Source organism: Dendrobates tinctorius, unplaced genomic scaffold, assembly GCF_039654945.1.
Source record: "Dendrobates tinctorius isolate UK_male_01 unplaced genomic scaffold, ASM3965494v1 ptg000111l, whole genome shotgun sequence".
NCBI lineage: Eukaryota > Metazoa > Chordata > Amphibia > Anura > Dendrobatidae > Dendrobates > Dendrobates tinctorius.
Window position 1 is genome coordinate 15864481 of NW_027361779.1, and position 14034 is coordinate 15878514.

Sequence of the window (14034 nt, forward strand, 5' to 3'; positions counted from 1 at the left end):
ATGTAGTATGAACTGGATGGGAGAATGAATTCATCTCTCGGCTGTGACAGACAATCATATCTTTGGCTGGCATAGATTTGCTCTAATTTATGCCAATTTCTGGCGGAGATTACAGTAAATTTGTCAGACCCCAGGAGGCGACACAGCTCCTAAGTTTTTTGAGAGCGTCAGAAAATAAGTTGTAGATTAGTAGTAGCGTGCACCATCATTTGCTTATTTTTTTCTACCATGAATTGACTACTCCTAGAACTGCCGCACCAGAAATCTGCTAACCATACCAGCGAGGTAATGCTGCATGTAGCGTTGATTGCCAGGGCACCCACAAGATGAGCTGAAATGAGGATTGATTTTGGAAAAGGGCAGTTTTACATTTCTGCACATGAAGCTTGAATAGCTTCATCAATGCTCCTCTTTCCCAATTTGGGCGGATTGTTGTTTTATGATTAACCTCTTGTTAACTGCTGCTGGTTGTCCTGGTATGGTTTACGGCTGCTCAAACTGATAAGTCTGTGCTCCCACACAGTGCACCACTCTCTGATATCATTCCAAATCGGCTCAACATAAAGGTGTCTGATTTTGTATCCGTGGAATGCAGTGTGCCGCTGTATATACAGCCTTCAAAAGGGAATTCAAACGTATACAGGCCCGCATTCACTGGGCAGAGGGTTTCGATTGTCATGTTGGCATAGCTTTCTGCACTGTGTGCATAAGTGGCATAACGTTCAGTACTTTTTTTTTTTTTTTTTCATGTTTTGGGTGACTTCCACACACTGCAAAATATGGAAGGCACATCTCAGATTTTTTGGATATCCATCCTATACCATAACTGGATTTTTGGTGTTTAACTCAGCATCTAGCAATCGACGTGTTAAGTGTTTTCTGGACCTCTTCCATTTGATGTTATTTGAGCACTGTATGGCGGTGGTAATTTAGCACTGTACAAATTGTTTGTACTACTTATGTACTATGGGGGGAGGTCACTGAAAGTCACTACAGGGTCCATCCCCTCTAAAGCCCCTCATACACTTTAGATAGATCTGCAAAAGCTCTCACCTAACCCTCCCATAAGCAGGAACATTTACAGGGATAGTCGGTACGCAATAATGTCTGGGCAAAGTTAGTTGGCCGCATGCATCAATACCAATAGTTGTGCCTGTCATTAAAGTATATGGGGACCTTAAGGTTGGATTTGCAAGTAACTTCTCCTGCAATATGAATAAAGTGAGAATTACAGGAAAAGTAGCCCCACAAAGGACTTTGCCAGTGAGCACATGTGTCATCATATCACTAGCATATTCCATCACTTGCTATTTGCTGGGGATCCCACAGTACGGACCACTGCTATTGAAGAGAACTGAGAGCACTCAGGCGCTGGTTAGAGAATTGTATATCAGTGCTATTGAAATTAATGAGGCTAAGTTGTAATACAAGTATAGCACTATGGCCCTCATTCTATGGATCTGTGGAGGGTTTAAGCTGTGGAACTGTAAGAGTACGAGCAGGAACGCGGGATGCAGTGACGGGACGCAGGCAGAGCAAGGGTTAAGAGATTTATTTACAGGGGAAATAATCCATGCAGGGAGGTAAAGAGTTAAACAGTATTAAAGGCACAGTACAGCGGTTCAAATATTAGCAAACATATAAGGAAGTCCTAATACTGCAGTTCCTGCTGCGAACTCAATGGTGCCGACAACGGCTGACGCAGTGTCCTCATTAATGGGGTCAAGCAGACAATACCCCCTGTCTTCTTGTGACAGTGGTCGGTCTCCGGTACCTTCCACTGCCCCTAGTCCATATACTGTAGTTTCCTACAAAGGTAAGGGCCACGCTACTCTCTAAGCTCGACGAGACTCCTGCACAACTCTCAACAAGATCAGCTGTGGCAAAGAATGCTTAATACCACATGTGCAACCCTCAGGGGTTAAATGTCAGTAGCTTGGAGGATTCCCATTCAAAATAAAACATAACCTTTAATAATTCATTAAAACAACACATAAACAGACATAATAGTGCTCGTGCGTATCAGTGCTCATTTAAAAAATGGTTCGGTCTCACCATTACTCATGGACATAGACGCACCGGCGTATTTTTCAGAGGTCCCCTGCCGGGTATTTGGGTCCATATAGCAGCACAAGCCAGCATGTGGAAAAGGAGTTTAAAGGGTTACAGGTGTGCAGTTTTCCCTATCCTGTGTGCCCAGGTATTACTCCTGCCCTTACAAGGACAGGCTCCAAATGGACCCTATAGTGTCACCCCCAGTCGTCAGAAGGGGTATTTGCGCCCTACACGTTTCCTCCCCAATAACGGGGATTCATCAGGGGAGTTATACAAATAGATATAAGGGGGCTTAAATATATTTGTCCATAAAGATAAGAGAAGGCCCCGCAATGGCTGGGTGCCTCAACTAGCAGAGTGACTGTCCATATCACTGCCAAAAAGTAAGTCCCCTTAACGTAAGTGACTTCCTTTTTGGCAGTGATATTTTAGTCTATACCTTTCTCTACATGGGTTTTGTATATCGCTAATGTGAACATGTGCTGACCATTGTAGGAGGCTATTTTTGCCCATACCTTTCTCTACATGGGTTTTGTAGATCGCTAATGTGAACATGTGCTGACCATTGTAGGAGGCTATTTTGTCCCATACCTTTCTCTACATGGGTTTTGTATATTGCTAATGTGAACATGTGGTGACTATTGTAGGAGGCTATTTTTGCCCTTACCTTTCTCTACATGGGTTTTGTGTATCCCTAATGTGAACATGTGCTGACCATTGTAGGAGGATATTTTTGCCCATACCTTTCTCTACATGGGTTTTGTATATCGCTAATGTGAACATGTGCTGACCATTGTAGGCGGCTATTTTTACCCATACCTTTCTCTACATGGGTTTTGTATATCGCTAATGTGAACATGTGCTGACCATTGTAGGAGGCTATTTTAGCCCATACCTTTCTCTACATGGGTTTTGTATATCGCTAATGTGAACATGTGCTGACCATTGTAGGAGGCTATTTTAGCCCATACCTTTCTCTACATGGGTTTTGTATATCGCTAATGTGAACATGTGCTGACCATTGTAGGAGGATATTTTTGCTCATACCTTTCTCTACATGGGTTTCGTATATCGCTAATGTGAACATGTGCTGACCATTGTAGGAGGCTATTTTTGCCCATACCTTTCTCTACATGGGTTTTGTATATTGCTAATGTGAACATGTGGTGACTATTGTAGGAGGCTATTTTTGCCCATACCTTTCTCTACATGGGTTTTGTGTATCCCTAATGTGAACATGTGCTGACCATTGTAGGAGGATATTTTTGCCCATACCTTTCTCTACATGGGTTTTGTATATCGCTAATGTGAACATGTGCTGACCATTGTAGGAGGCTATTTTTACCCATACCTTTCTCTACATGGGTTTTGTATATCGCTAATGTGAACATGTGCTGATCATTGTAGGAGGCTATTTTTACCCATACCTTTCTCTACATGGGTTTTGTATATCGCTAATGTGAACATGTGCTGACCATTGTAGGAGGCTATTTTAGCCCATACCTTTCTCTACATGGGTTTTGTATATCGCTAATGTGAACATGTGCTGACCATTGTAGGAGGCTATTTTAGCCCATACCTTTCTCTACATGGGTTTTGTATATCGCTAATGTGAACATGTGCTGACCATTGTAGGAGGCTATTTTTGCCCATACCTTTCTCTACATGGGTTTCGTATATCGCTAATGTGAACATGTGCTGACCATTGTAGGAGGCTATTTTTGCCCATACCTTTCTCTACATGGGTTTTGTATATCGCTAATGTGAACATGTGCTGATCATTGTAGGAGAATATTTTAGCTCATACCTTTCTCTACATGGGTTTTGTATATCGCTAATGTGAACATGTGCTGATCATTGTAGGAGGCTATTTTTGCCCATACCTTTCTCTACATGGATTTTGTATGTCGCTAATGTGAACATGGGCTGATCATTGTAGGAGGCTATTTTAGCCCATACCTGTCTCTCCTTACTTCAGTGGCTTTGACCATGTGGGTTATTTGTATGCTTCATGTGTATTTTTGAAGCAGTGCAATATATGTTCCTAAAGGGGGTGATGTAAACAGTTTGCCTCTAATATATTCCTTTTTATTGCATACGGACAAGATACTTCATGAGTTATATATCTCTATCTGTGGTGACTTATGGTATTGGTGTTAACCCTCTTTTCAGGTAATTAATTTATTGTCCACCTTTACTACACAGAGTGTTTTTCTACCTTTTGCATGGTCAAATATTTGTATTTGAGGGGGTGTATTTTTTCACACTCTGGTATGCTGTTTACATGGACCTAGGGTCATTTTCCCATTGTGGAGTGTTTAGCGGTAGGTGGTATGCTCTATTATGAGCCTTGTGTATATGTGGCATATGTTTGACCATTTTTAATGTTTTTAACAATTTTTTTGTCTGTTTTTCTGTGTTGAATAAAATTTGAATTGTTTATGCTATCTCCTGCCTAGGGTGATCCCCTGCTTTGTGGCCTATTTCTTTTTTCTTTTGTTAGTCATGTACTCTGCTATAGGTCAAGGTTGGATCCCCTTAGTAGTTCGGTAGCGCCCCCGTTTCTTGTTTCTGCTGGCACTAGCTTGCACACTGCCGAAGTTCTCAGGGCTCGGCACTTCTCTCTCTGGCTGCTGCACGGCTGGCTCAGCTCTACTCAGTGTGCATGTCTCAGCTCTATGTACACAGCTCAGCTCTACTTTGCACTGCTCCACAGCGGTCTCTCTCTCTGGTGTGCTACTGTATGTACACGCTTAGCTCTGCAGGTGACGGGGCTCTTTCTTTGCAACCCCTCGTAGCGTCGGTACTCCGTACAGGGGACACGGGAAGCAGAGCGCGCCACTCACTGCTCTGTCCTGGTGCCAAACTGCTCTGCGCGCTTTCTCCTTTTATCTCCCTGCTGCTGCGCACCCTTTTCTGTCTCTCCCCGCCCCCTCCTGTCAGCAGGAAGCTCCGTCTCTCTCTCATGCTTCCCCAATGGAAACAGAGGATGCAGCCTTTCTAGTTCTGGACCCGGCATGCAGGTACCCGAGGTCCGGTCTCTCTCCTTACAGAACAATTAGCAGGTTATGGCATTTCCCGTTTGTGGATGCTGAGAACTGCTGTCCCACCTTTGCAGGACCCTGTGTACAGTTGCATTTAAATTTTGTATTTCCATTCCTGAAAGAAATGGGAACGCTCTAGAGTGTTATGTACATGGATACCTTAAAAGGCAGTATCCCTTAAATGAGCCTTTTAGCTGAAATTCAGTATTGGTTAATAGTTAAGCAGGTTGTCCAAAATAAAATGGCTTAAAGAAGGTTTAATAAAATAAAAGCAAGTATAACTAATAGATAAATGTGAAGTCCTCCTCCACCGCAACGCTTTGCTTCATTGGTTCCTTACTGTATCGATGTTGTGCCGCTCATCTATATGACCTTCGGCCAGCTCCTGTGCTGTACACCTTAATACTGAGGCCTGTGACTGGCTGCAGCGGTCATATGTATGGCTCCTAGTCTTAGATGCAAAATAATCCTACTAGTGTTAAAAAGGTGAGTATTTTAATTTTTTATAAGGTTACTCTGGTTAGATTTTTATTTAAAAAATGCTGTCCAGCACTCTTGGACAGTAAAGGGAGGGGTAGGGGAGTGGGGTGCAGTAATACTTGACAGTAGGAGACTTGGTGCACCAAGACCTACATCCGCTTGTTTTTGCCTTCTGTATTTGTGTGGGCTGCATTTGTATAACCCTCACAACGTAGCGGCCTCATGTGATATTAGCCCTAGCATTTATGGAATTGAGTCAACACCAGGGGTCTCAAACTCGGCTGGGTGTATGGGCAGCATTTATAGAAAAAACTTGATATTTGGGCGGCTGCATTCTTTGAAGGATAGTGACATTTTTAGTGATATATACTTTTTTTTTTAATCTATACACCTTTAGAACATTTTTGCTGTGTTTTTTATTTTACAGCTTGGGTCATTATGGATGTGGTGATAACAAATGTGCACTTTGTTTTCTTCTGCTTATATATAAAAGCATCTTTAGTGGCAAAATATTTTTTCATGCTTTATTTTTTTACAATTTTATTTCCCCCCATTGGCCACAAACTGTCTTACAATTAGCACTATATAGTAATTCTACCAAAGATCCTGTAGCAATGCCCCCATCGTTGTGCCCTTGTACTAATGCTCCTTCCTGGTCCTCTTCTTGTAGTAATGTGACCTTGTCTTCATCTTGTAATGTTGCCCCATTCTTACCCCCATATTGTAGTTATGTCCCCATCTAGGTCCCTTGACTATCGCGGCCCGGTGCAGGAGCCGCCGCCGGCAGCACTTTATTTCAGTTTAATGTGTCCTTGGACGCACATTCAATTGAAATGTATTGCCACGCAGAGACCCTCTTGCACAGCAATACCAATGCAAGCCAGAGGCCAGCAGTTGACATCTGCATGTTGGTGCATGGCAGTGATATACGCTGCCGCGTCGGCATGCTGATGTCAGCATTCAGCTGAAATAAAACTCTGCCGTCGGCAGCCCCCATGGGCCAGGCAGGGATCGCCGAGGAGTCTACAGTGCCTGCGGGGCTGCATGAAGCAACCTCACGGGCCGTGCGTTTGAGACCCCTGATCTGCACTGTCCGGTTTCTTAAACAGCCCATCTTAATACATGCCATGAATATTGGATACCTGTTTTGTGAGTCAGTGTAGAGGTGCTGCTACAAAGTGACCATTGATTGCATATGTGCTGGCTTTACAGCAGTTTTCAGTGACCACCTCTGATGAAGATCCTGTTTCCAGTAGAGCATTCTCATCCCCTTCATCTTATTGTCAGAACCGATAGAAATTGCTGGCTCCTAAATAGTGTAGCACTGAGCCACTTTCAGTAGCATACTCATCAGTGTGATTAGATGAAGCTGACCTTTCACAGAAGTCAAAAGAACTTATATTAGGCTGTCAGTGCCAGGAATGCTGTGACCGATACAGCCAATTATCACTTTAGATGACTAGTTTAGAACATATTGCAAACCCAATTAACACATTCCCAGATATACAATCTGAAATATTCAGCACGTTAGAAATAGATGTAGATGTTAGCATTGTGCTTTATCTAGCATGAGTGAATATGCTTGAAAAAATAGGCGTATGTTACCACACAGAGCATGTAATATAGGCAATCTAGAAATAGTACAGCAGTAGGGCAGTTATTTCTTATATAGTTCATAACACAAGGCACTTCTGCAAAAATGGCGGCTTCCATATATTTACTCTAATAGGGAGAACAATACTGATTGAAATAAGCCAGCCATTCTCTGATATATGGGATGTGTCTAACGTCGCAGTGTAAGCTATAGGACTCAGATGGGCGCTATTATATGGGCAGGTGAGGTTCAAGTAAAAATCGGACAGCGCATTGACCAGTGTAATTTAATAGAGCTGTTAGATAACCGTTTTTTTCACACGGACTGATTGTTCTTGTGCAAAAGAAAAATTGCAGCATTCACTATTTTCTTCTGTATTTCAGATGAAACTCGCCCATTCTAGTCTTTTGGTGCGTAAAAAAATACTGCTCTCATACAGATCCATATTGGATTTATATTTTACATATACATTTCCATTATCAACCTAGGAAACTATTTGATCATACATATAACACTGATGTAGAAATACAGGTGCCACACAGATGACAATATGGATGAAAGTTGGATGATTTCTCATATGCTCAGCCTCTAAAGACTAAAGAGTTACATTTGTTTCAACAAACCAGCTTACCGTATATACTCGAGTATAAGCCGAGGCACCTAATTTTACCACAAAAACTACTGGGAAGACTCGAGTTTAAGCCGGGTATGCATTGTCTCCTCATCCCTGTCCTGGTATGCATGGCTCCTCATCCCTATCCTTGTCTCCATGGCTCCTCATCCCTATCCTTGTCTCCATGGCTCCTCATCCCTATCCTTGTCTCCATGGCTCCTCATCCCTATCCTTGTCTCCATGGCTCCTCATCCCTATCCTTGTCTCCATGGCTCCTCATCCCTATCCTTGTCTGCATGGCTCCTCATCCCTATCCTTGTCTCCATGGCTCCTCATCCCTATCCTTGTCTCCATGGTTCCTCATCCCTATCCTTGTATGCATTGCTCTCATCAAAAAACAAACAAAAACATTATAGTTACCTTTCTGCACTCCCTCGCAGCATCTTTTTCCGGTGCCAGCTTTGCGCTTGTAAGCAGCGATTGGCAGGGACGTCATGCGCTGCTTAGATGCAAAGCACAGTTGCCAGAATACTCCCTTCACCGGGACTATGTGCGTGGACGGCAGTGAGTATTCATTGCTATTAAGTAGTCTGTCACACCCGCCGGCCGGTGTTGTGTGCCTGCTACTTAAGAGAAATGAATATTCACTCCACTCCGATGGGAGTGGAGAGAGGTGAATATTCATATCTCTTAAGTGGCGGGCACATGTCATCACCGGCCGCTGCGGGAGTCGGCTGCTGTGGCTGACACTGTGCGTGTGCTATTACAGAGAAAATAATTTTCACTGCCAGCACAGTGAATATTCATTTCTCTTTAGCAGCAGGCACAGGCGTTAGCCGCAGCCGCCGGGTCCTGCCTACTGTGACCCGCTGCTCCAGCTTCCCCTCCATCTTCTGGAACATTCACTCAAGTATAAGCTGAGGTGGGGTGTTTTCAGCACAAAAAAAAGTGCTGAAAAACTCGGCTTATACTCAAGTATATACGGTAACTTTCCTGATTGATTTGCACAGGCAAGTTAAAGGAAGTCAAGATGGCTATCTGTTCCTAAAGATAAAATTGTAAGCATAGTTCACAAGTTTAAAGTTAAAGGGTTTTTTCCCATAAACAAAGTGCATTTCATAGGTAGATCCTGGAATAAAAATAAGTTTCATAATTGGATGTGTTAAAAAAATGTTCCTGTGCTGGGATCTTATGAATGTGCCCCTGCTATGTACTGTGTGTACTGGCTGTGTCCGACCGTGCATCAAGCATCAGGAAAAGTTAGGAAAAAAATTCATGCTTTCTGTGAGAAAGCTGGAGCTACGGCAACTTTGGAACTTACAACAGCACAATGTTCCCAAGCCTTCTTAGGCTAGTTTCACACTAGCGTTTTGGAGCGCAGCGATGGCCTGCGCACGGCCGCCGCGCCCCCGCCGGTAGCTCCGCCCACCGGCGCATGACGCTGTATGCGCCCTGCGTCCCCTATCTTTATCACAGGGGGCGCAGGCCGTGCGCAGTATGCGTTTGGCGACGCATGCGTCCTTTTGACGGTGCGCCGACATGCGCCAAACGCAACCTGCTGCAGTTTGGTTGCGTCTGCGCACCGTCAAAAAGGCGCATGCGCCGCCAAACGCATACTGCGCACGGCCTGCGCCCCCTGTGATAAAGATAGGGGACGCAGGGCGCATGCAGCGTCATGTGCCGGTGGGCGGAGCTACCGGCGGGGCGCGGCAGGGGGCGGGGCTTAGCGGCAGCCGTGCGCAGGCCGTCGCTGCGCTCATAAACGCTAGTGTGAAACTAGCCTTAGTCAAACAAGAATTGGTTCAGAAGAAGTCCTGTAAGGTTCTGGGGTGCACATCAGTCACCTGGCTTGAATCCCTTAAGAAATCTTTGATGGGATTTCAAGAAGGCTTTGCAAAGCTAAGAATTAGTGAACTAGAGGCCATTGCTAATGAGGAATGGGCTAAGATTCATCATGAATGTATGGCTATTAATGATAACCAGATACAGTCAAAGGGCTCTAGTCCAGCAGTCACATGAGTAGTGTGCTTCTACTAGTTGGGAGTCACACTAACCTCCTACCTGCCAACATCTCCAGTGTGTCTGCCGCCTTCGTTCCAGTAATGGCACATATGCGGTAGATCTCAACTCTGGGACATATGGTGTGTACATAGTTTTACAGATTGATTGCAAATTCCCATGGGGGTGGTATCATGCTCATCAATAGTAATAGATGGCCTCATTTATCACAAACCAGAGTCAATGACACCAAGCCAGTGTGCAGATAACATGAAGGCTAGTATGCTTCACATTGCATCTACCATTGGAGCAGGCACGTGATGGCGTGTCCTAAACAGATGGTAATTTAGCCGGGGGCCCGGGCAGCGTGTGACTATTTGGGAGCGTGCCACCATCTCTTTGTTGAATCGAATACAGTATGATGGTTACTGATTACACTATGAGTTTCCACAAAGAGCACCACTTGACTGGCAGGGAAGGATACCATGGGCCTCATTCATTTTATGAACCACCCTTGGAAGCTGAGCTCTGACCGTTTTACTGAATGAGAACCGATATCATCCTGTATGAACTACATAAGGGAAATGGTGTCCTAATTTTCATGTCCAACCTTGTATCATCCCTCTGAGAAAATACAAAAAGAATAAGATGTCCAAAGTGGAATTGTACCCTGTGCATAATAATGTGCTCTGTAGCATAGCAAATCTGCTCCAGTATGATATGGTTGTGTTTTCGTCTTTGCTTCATCAGATCCCAGTTATGATCTGCCACTACACCTTAGCTGCAATCTCATTCACCATTCTGAGAGTTTGTTGTGTGCTTGATAGCCAAAACATGCTTCATCCTGGACGTCACTTTCAGGAGAGTGAAATGTTGACCTGAGCATCCAGAACTATGCTTGGTTGGTTTTCTTGTAGTCAGTCTGAAATATACGGTACATGGTAACACCAAAAATCAGTAAGGAACCTGTGTAACCCTGTGTATGCCAGGTTCTCCCGTGTGAGCTGCTCCTTGGACTGAAGTGATGTAGGCACAGTGATGAGAGCACTGCAGATGTCTTATGTTGTGAGTAGGGATGGGCGAATCCTGAAATATTCGGAATCGCTAGGCTGTAACGATTCCGACTTGGAAACTCGCTATTCGTTGCAAGTCTAGCGAGTCCAATGTTAATGAATGGGGATGCGAGATTTGCAGCGATTCCTGTGCTGGGGAGGAGGAGAATGGGGATGCAGATTTTTTTTTTTGCAGAGTTTCTTAGCGATTTTGTGTCAGCAGCTGGAGAGCGAGAGAGAGAACGAACTCCTAGCTAGTTTTTTCACAGTTTAATACAAGCAATCCTAGTTTCTTAGCAATTTTGTGTCCAGCTAGGACACACAAAACTAGCTAGGAGTTCTCTCTCTCCCCTCCAGCACAGGAATCGCTGCAAAACTCGCATCCCCATTCTCCTCCTCCCCAGCACAGGAATCCCCCAGCACAGGAATCGCTGCAAAACATAGAGAGAGAACTCCTAGCTAGTTTTTTCACAGTTTAATACAAGCAATCCTAGTTTCTTAGTGATTTTGTGTCCAGCTGCTGACACAAAATCGCTAAGAAACTCTGCAAAAACTAGGATTGCCATTCATTTGCATTGGACTCGTTACTGTGCGAGTAATCGCTTGGAAACTCGCAGAGTACCGACTCCTACGAGTCCCCTACTACTCGCAGAGTAACGAGTCCTAACGAGTAGATTCGCCCATCCCTAGTTGTGAGGAAACTGACTGATTCTATTACAGAGGAGCTGTTTATGCTTCACTTTTCCTCTGCGTTAGTTTTAACATCTCATACTTTGTTTAAAAGCGTGTAAAGAATTGTTATCTAATGCAAGAGCTGTGGGGGCGAATCTGCAAATCGTTTTTATAGCTTTGTACAAAAATTCCTTCAGTTAATGTTCTTTATTGTAGTTTGGGCAGAGCATCTGTCAATGTGAATGTACTTAAGGCTGCAATCATAAGACTATGCTGAGTGAAATTGCAATTTTTGTCTCATTATGGCCATTGTCTTTCTTCCCACAGGGTTTACAGTGGCTTGCCAAAGTATTCACTGCCTTGGTTTTTTTTTAAGCCTATTTTGTTACTTTACAACCTTTTGTTTAAATATTTTTTTAAATCCAATTTGTGTGTGATGCATCAGCAATAAATAGTCTAAGGCTATGTGCACTCGCTGTGGATTCACCCGCGGATTTGTATCTGCGGATCCGCAGGTAAAATGAACTGCAGATTGGCCTGTGGTTTTCCCCTGCGGTTTGACACCTGGACAATGGAATAGGTGGCAAACCGCAGCGGAATCCGCAGAAAGACTTGACATGTCAATTTTTTCTGCGGATTCAAAACCGCAGCTTTCCGCAGTGTAAAAACCGCAGCATGTGCACAGCGGATTGAAAATCCCATAGACTTACGTTGTACTGTACACTGTCTGCAGAACTGCTGCGGATCCACAGAGGCAAAATCCGCAGCAGAATCCGCAGCGTGTGCACATAGCCTAAGTTGGTGAAGTGTAGTGTGAACCATATAGGCATGAATTAAATTTTCACATTCTGTGTGATGTAATCCTGGAGTTCCTTAAAAAAAATGAGTTTGAAAATGGCGTCAGCCGCACCTGCACAGTAGCAGCTATCGGTGATCCAATAGCTGCTATTGCATCAGCGGAGCCATCTTGCTAGAGAAAAGAAAAATTTCCTCCTCTAAGATGGCGTCGCCGGCACCTGCACAGTAGCAGCTATCGGTGTTATGAATGAGTCACCGGAGGAGGAAAAAGCAAAAATGCAAGCTAAGTCCAGAAAACCGGAGAGGTTGGTAGCTAGCGGATTGCAGACCCCTGATCCTATTCACAACAACTAACAGTAGTCGTGGAGCGTTCCTACGGTGGTCCTAGACGCCTCTTCACAGACGGAGAACTAAATAAGCCTAAAGAAAGAAAGGGGAAATCCAAACTGCCCCAGAGCAGACCCCAAAGCAATAGACAGCCCCCAACATGTATTGTCTGTGAAAACAGATGAAAACACAAACACAGACAGAAAGACAGGCAGAGCAAATGATGGGGCTCAACTAACTAGATAGGAAAGGACAGAAAAGATGCTGGCTGCAATCCGTAAAAACCCTACCAAAAATGTCCCAACACGTCTGATAGGAAAAACGGCCCTGAAGTCACTAGACTTCAAAATCCCAATATCAGCACTCCGATATATTCTGAAGACAGAGCAAAAGAGCTTTAACCGATCAGGGACAAAAATGGAAATTCAGCAGAGCCCCAGCCGGGGCAGGCAGAACACAAAACTAAGCAAATCAGACAAAATCCCATGGAACAATAACAGAGCAAAACTTAGCTTTAGAAGACAGGAACTGAACTGGAGGTCAGAGCAGAGAAATCACCAGCAACCCTACAGGGCGTCGGCTGCCTTATATCCACTCAGAGATTCTGGATGTCCAATCGCAATCCACCTGTTCAGGTGACAGGTTTCTCCCATCCAAATCAGTTTCACCACCTCCTTTCACCAGCAGAAGGGAGTTCATCGGACATCAAAGGTGAACGAGAAAATGAGCTCACAACATATCGGCGATCGCACAAGCATATCATTAACTCAAAACTGCAAATAAAGATTAAACAAGATGGATTTCATCAACCAAGGTATCATTTTAATCAGTGTAATGCTGCAGACTTGACACTGTAGGTTACTGTGCATAATCCTTCTGACAGGTTCACGTAAAGATTGGCAGGTGCATATCTACTAACCGTTTTGCTATGAAGCCACTAAAAAATTCTGGTGCAAGCAACTGCCTTCATAAGTCACATGCTTAGTGAAAGGAAGTCCAATTGCGTGCAAGTATTATGTGGTCTGTCAGTATATTAAGGCCGGGGTCACACTGGCGAGGAATACGGCCAAGTGAGAGGCGCTAAAAGCACGCATTAGACACGGACCAATGATTCTCTATGGGGTCCCTCGCACCAGCCGTATATTTCTCATCCGTATTCTACGGTCCGTGCCAATCGCAGCATGCTGCGATTGTCAGCGTACTACGGCCGTAGTACGCCAATGCAAGTCTATGGGTGCGCAAAAAATACGGATTACACACAGACCACACATGTGACTTGCGAGAAATACGCACCAGGTGTCTTTTAGCAAAGCCGGCAATTCAGTGCGCTTTACAGTAAACTCACACTGACAGTTTTACTAAAGAAACGAATGAATAGATATAGACACATAGAATGCATAT

General features: G+C 44.2%; 1 protein-coding gene across 4 annotated transcripts in view; it reads left to right on the forward strand.

Annotated features, from left to right (window-relative positions):
• The window catches only part of GPR63 (G protein-coupled receptor 63), an 86620-nt gene that overhangs the window by 11653 nt on the left and 60933 nt on the right, over positions 1-14034 (forward strand). The gene's annotated exons all lie outside the window — the stretch shown is intronic.